Raw genomic sequence first — 6,577 nt, 5'->3', positions numbered from 1 at the left:
CTGTGGATGTGTGCTGAGCTCTCGCTGGAGGGGACTGTCAGGTGAATGGCTGTGAGTTTGTGCTCTTCTCACTGGGGAATCAGAAATTGCCCCTAATCCCCTTTGCTCAGGCTGTTCCATGTGGCTCTGGTCAGGCTGTGGCAGCACAGGAAGGAGCAGCTCTCAGCACTCTCTGCTCCAAACACAACTCTGGGCTCCTTTGCAAACTGCCTCTCCTGTGAGGTTTTCTCCTAGAGAAATCAAGGAATTGCTCATGGCAGGGTGGAAATTAAATTATCACAAAGAGAAGTAAAGAATAAAATATTCCTCTAAGAGCCCTTGGGATCTGTTGGACTGAATTGAGAAGGGGATGTTCATTCCCTGCAGAGCAAATACACAACAACCTCCAGCACACAGCACAGACTGCCAGGTGTGGTGTGACAGCCCCACTCTGACAATCCTCCCTGTCCTTCTCCCTTTCAGTGACTTCTGCAATCAAGCTCTGAGGCTGACAGGCCCAAAAGCTCTGTCCGGCCACCCAGGAAGAAAAGGACGCTCCCAGGGATGAGGAACATTCCCAGCAAACACTCCCAGCGCAGCACAGAGGCAGCCCTGGAGCTCGTGTGTGGGGCTGGCAAGGGCTGCCAGGAGGGCACAGCCCCCAGGTGGGGTGGCAGTGGCAGTGACAGCAGCCAATTGCCACGGTCTGATGGCACAACACACAGACAAAGGCCAGCAATGCCCGTGGGAGGTGCAGGCTTAATTCTGCTCCCTGTGCTGCCTCATCCCAGCAGGAAATCTCCAGCAGCAATGGAAACTCTCAGCATGCACAAAACACAGCATCTGTCACCCTGATCCTGCTTCAACTCAGCATGTGGGGCCAACTGCTCCCCCTTCCCCTCCACCCCCAGATACACACTTCTCAGTTTCAAACACCCAGTTCTCACCTCCAAGCTGCTGCCACATTCCTGACTGGCAGAGGCCCCTTTGGACAGGGCTGTCTCTGTGTCTCAGGCATTGGGCCCTGCAGGGACCAGGGTGCTCCAGCACGAACAGCCTGAAACCAGAGCAGATCAAGGGGGTTAGCAACGGGCTGGGGACAGCAATGAGCAGAAACCATCAGCCTCTGTCTGGGGCTGGGACTTCATTTTAACCACACAGATCACACCAAATCAGGGATTTACAGACCTCAGACTCTCTTATCACAAAAGCCAGTTCTGATCTAGTTCTCAGGGTGACCAGTACCTCCTCCCTAAAACCCACAGGAATTAGATTTTTGTGCTGGTTTTACAAACTTCATGTCAATTTTGCAAAAGCAAATCCCAGCAAGTCCCAGCTTTCCAGAGCAACAGTTCTCAGTGATCTCCACTTCCCTGGAGAACCTGCTCCACCCCCAGTCTGTACCAAGGTGAGCACAAATCTGGAGAGGTCAGAACCCTCACCTGGACTGCTACAACTGGAATTCCAAAAACAGCCTCCAAAATGTTCTATAATCATACCTTTGAAATGACTCCAAAGGGCAACAGCTTCAGTACCAGATCAGTACCTGCATGAGTCCTTGTGCCAGCCCTGGCTCACTGAAAAACACAATAAACCAACCATCACACAGGCCTTGTTTGCAGAATTCCTGATCCAAACCCCCACCTTTCCTGCCCAGCAATGAGGGAAATCTGATAATATTAATAAGTAACCTTTGCTGAGAGTGGTCATCACCCCAGTCCTCCAGCTGTGGCAAGATTTTGCAGTGAACAGACCCAAGTTCTAATCCTTAACCTACATTTGGGTCAGCTTTTGTTAGAAAGATACTGGACAGTAAATCATACAACAGAATTTAAAAATTGCACAAGGACCAAACCCAACCACCCCCATCACTGCTTCACCCCAATTTTGGGAGAAATATTGGTATATTTTATAAATACTCCCCTTCTCTGCAACTCAGTCCTTCACTACACATCCCTGGAGAGGATTTACTCCATCTTTTGTTCCCAACAGCACCCCTCCAGCCCAAATCCCACTTCTCACAGACACAAAGTAAGCAGACCTAAGGCAATGTTTCCAGCAGCAGATAAAATTCCGAGCTCCCTTTTCCCTGGACTGCTCATCTAAGCACCTGCAGGACACTCACCTGCTCAGCTCAGAGACTCTGTCCTCGGAAGGAAGCACAACCTGATGGGACACAACTCTGGCACCACATTTCCTCTTGTTCCTGCTGACCTGGAAAGCCACAGATAGACCCAGTCCCTCAGACCTTGCATCCCTGAACACCAGGAGAGCAGGAGCTGTACCCAGATCCCAGTGCCCTGCACGGCTGCGCTGACACGAGCACAGGCTGATCACTCTGCCCAGCACCATTCCTCATTTTCCTCGCATTGCTCCCAAATCCTCCCAGCCTTCTCCCTGCATCTGTGCGGGGCCAGTGCCTGCCTCGAGCCCAACCCAGCCCTGCACCAGCTGCCAGCCCTGGGAGAGCTCCTAAACCCCCAGACCAGTCTTTAGGTGCACAAACAATGCCCAACCTGCCCCTCTGGGCACAGCCAAACACCACAACTCCATCATCCCCAAGGAACTCTGGCATTCACCTCTTCCCTGCTGCCCTTTTCCAGCACACACGGGTAGGGCTGGGCTGTCAGAAATGGCATTCCCTAGGCAGTTAATCCCAGCAGAGAGGAAAAGAGGAACCCTGCGTCCCTCTGACTTACCCCACAGCATGGGCAGGACCAGGAGCCCTCCAGTGCACACCCCTGGTGCTGGAGCCTCTTGGCTTTGGCTGCTTAAACACCAAAGCTTCTGGCAAAGATGGGAGGAGTTTAACAATTTTTCCTGTCCTGAAAGAGAGGAGGAAAAGAACATTAAGTCCACTGTGGAACTCAAAGGACCCAGCTTTCACACTTCTGCTGTGATTGCTCACTATGGGGTTTTATCCATGAGATGTGACACCAATTCACAGATGAAAGTGCCCTTTTCCAGCATTTTTTTTCCTAACTATTTCAGACATTAAAAGGATGCTCATTTTTCCTCATTCTTTTCCTAATTTTAACAGAACCATTTTTATCCCAGACCCCACGTGTCAGTTATTCAAACCTTTACCACTGGACTTTGCACAAAGGAAGGGATGCCCAGGATGCTGCATCACAAGAAATCCCAAAGAGAAACCCCTCCAAATACTCACAGAGAAAGGTTTTTTGCTTTTGGGACACAAGAAAGGCCTTCAGACCATTTGCATCCCCATGAAAAGCCCACGATGAGCTTCGGTTTTGAAGATGTTGCACTTGAAGTTACAGACGTAGAATTGCTTTGGGATTTGGCATTTCCTGCACCCACACAAACACATTAAAGGAATTAAGTGCAGACTCCTGAAATTCGGTTATTCCAATTCTGTTTTGGTAGTGTCACTTTGAGGACATACCAAAATCCACAGCAATACTTAAAAAAATGAAAAGCAACTTTCCTCCCCCCCCCACCACTTTCAATTTTGCAGTTTCAGGGTTCTCTTAAGAACAGGTTAAAGGAAAGAAGAAGAAAAGCCCAAGACCTACTATCAGCTAGTGTACCAACCACCTGTTTGCCATAGATCTTCATTACACCTGATGGCTTTTCTAAGAAAACTTCAGTTCAACCTTATAATAATCACCTACCAACAGTAACTATTAACCCCGAAGTCCAGTGCATCACCTGTGTGCTACCTCAGGAAGTTCAGTCAGTCTTTGTGGGACAAAACCTGTTTTGGGCCCAAGAGCTGACTCTAATCCCTGCTAGCTGAACTATCCAGCTGTAGGATCAATGTTCAAAATAAACATTGGATCCTGAAGGGCAGAGTTTGTAACCCTCTGTAAAACCCCAGGGGAGAGCCAGGCTCAAAAGGCAGCCCTTGGTGCCTCCAGCACCTGCTGCTGGAAACGCTGGCAGGACTTGGTAGAGATGGGATCAAACCTTCACACAGCTCTGTCCTGTGGGACCGAGGGTGTCAAAGACTGATGGAAATAAAACAAACACTTGATTTAAATGCACACTGATGAGACTGAAAGGCCTACCCCAGAACTGTTCCCTGCCCAGCACAGGAGCTGTAAGTGCTGTTGCAGGGCACAAGGTCTGAAGGAACACTGCAGCCATGACATTAAAGCCAGCAACAACAATTACCAAGCAGAAAGAGACCCTCGCCCGGTCCAACAACTGAACCTCTGTGGCTCATCCTCACGGTGTGACCCTGCTCCAGGGAGGAATCTCCACACAGCTCCCGAGACCTAGGGTCAGACACTGCCCTATCAGCAGAAGACAAGGGGTTAATGAAGCTTTTGGGACACATTCTGTCCCCAGAGTGGTTTGACAAAACATCCATCAATGTGGATCTTTATTAAAGACAGCTTGTACCTATGCTTGCAACAGACTTACGTATGTTATTTCCTCAAAGTCTCTGTTTTAAAATATTTTGATATTAAAAGTGTTTAAACAAGATTGAACAGGAGCTCTGCACCCTGCCACGCTCCAAGCCCTAAGGAAGAGCTGGATATCCTCACACTCATCCAAGCTGAGGCAGCTCTCATGCAGGGAGGGAGCTGCTGCAGCATTTAAAATACTTAAAAACCACCCCCACCTTGAGGGTGTCCAGACCTGGGAGGTGACTTGGTGCCAGCACAGCATTAGATATGGGACATCAGGAGACTGACCAGACAACATCCACTGCAGACTCTCCATTCTCAGCACTCCAGCTGCAGTATTCTCATTTCTCAGACCCTCAGTTCTGTTTCCAGATGCAAATCCCCAAAATCTCACTGGTCCCAACCACTGTTCCTATCTCTCCCCACCCTCTTGCTCCACCTTTTACCCCTTTTATAGCCAGGACCCCACCCAGGACACAAAAGGAGGTTCTCAGGTGCCTCCTGAGATCCAAATCATTCCACGTGGGTCAGGAAATAAATACAAATAAACTTTTCCCTTCTGGGATAACAAAATCTCTTTGTCACCAGCTCTTGTTTCCTAAGGCAAAACACCCAGATCGGGTGGGGTCAGGAGGAAAACGTCGTCCAAAACAAAACCTGTTTTTCCATCAGTTTCCATCAGGACTGTTCTGTTTTTCCCACTGACCCTCAGCTGTAGCCACAGGAGCAGCTTTTCTCTGCGACCCATGGGGGTGGGCACAGGGACACCCATCCCGCTGCCTCCCAGAAAACAGAGCTCAGCCCACCCCAGTACTGTAAATAACAAATATAGCTATTGCCTTTGGCATTTATGTATTAGCTCTGGCAAGTTATTACTGACCACAAAAATGCTGACAGAGTACAATTTGTAATTACTGCTCTTGATCAAGCATAATCTGTCAGTTTATGTATGCACTATGTAGCTTCTATGAACAGTAGTGTCATATATACCATCCTACACCGTAGCACAATAAGAGACTGTGAAACGTTAAAATGCTTTTTACACGTAACTAACTCAGAAAATGGTGTAAAATAATTAGGTGATTTCCCACATTCGGGGACTGTCTTATCTGAAACACAAGATAACAGAAATAGAAACCAGAGCACCGAAAAGAAGAATTTATTGACCCTCGTTATCGGGGAGTGAAAATACAGCAGGATGGCATCACAAGAAGAAATAAAATGCATTGGTTTAATCTACAAGGTGGCATGAAGACAAGCCAAACCAAGCAAAAGAACATCTAAACTCAAAGGAATCTTTGGAATATGTATAAATTCTTATGAATATACATGCAAGCCTGTAATGTAACAGAATACGGAGAACACGTTTTAAGGTAACCGGGTGCTCTTGGCAAACAGCCAAGCACCCCAGCGCCGGCTTTCACCCCTTAACAAACTTTTAAAAATTCTGAAGAGTGAAGTCCCGGGACAAACTCGTCCCACGCAGCAGTTTTTTAGCACTTTTAGCAGTGCTAAAAGGACACACGTCCCCCTGTGGATCCCACCCGAGCCAGGTGACTCCTGCACACCTCCGTCCCCTCACCTGAAGGCACCATTCGCTCGTTCCCGGCGCTGCAGCCCGAGCCAAGGGGATTTTCCCCATCCCTGCCTCAGGGCAAATCGCTCCCGCCGCAGCTGCCGCTGGCACGGCAGGAACAGGGAGGCCGGAGGAGAGCGACGGCCGCGTTCTGCGCTGCAGGGCGCGCTCCGTGGGACGCGGGGGTGGGCAGGGACGGGGACACCCGGCACCCGGTGTGAGGCGGCTGTTCCAGCCCGCTGTCCCCTCACGGCGCTCAGGCTGGGGACGGGCGTCCTGCCAGCGGCCGCCATTGCACTGCGGAGCAACGTCGGGTTTGGCCGAGTGTAGCCGAAAATGGCCGAGTGTGGCCGAGATTTGCCGAATCGACCCGAGTTCAGCTGAGGTGAACTGAACGGAACGGAGCCGCGTTCAGCCGAACCAACGCGAAATCAGCCGAACCGAGGTGACCGTTACGAGGTCGGCCGAACCGAGCCGAACGCACGAGCAGCTCCGATCCTGGCCTGGCCGAAGCGAGCCGAGCTTAGCCGAACGCAGAGAGCGGTTCCGAGTTCTGCCGAACCGATTCGAGTTCAGCCGAACCCAGCCTCCTGCTCTCGTGACTATTAATGAGCTCGTCTGATGATGGGCTTTTAGACCAAAGCAT

The sequence above is a fragment of the Vidua macroura genome, chromosome 4 (genome assembly GCF_024509145.1).
Source record: "Vidua macroura isolate BioBank_ID:100142 chromosome 4, ASM2450914v1, whole genome shotgun sequence".
Lineage (NCBI taxonomy): Eukaryota > Metazoa > Chordata > Aves > Passeriformes > Viduidae > Vidua > Vidua macroura.
The sequence above is the reverse complement of the archived record's forward strand: the minus strand, read 5'-3'. Positions refer to the sequence as shown.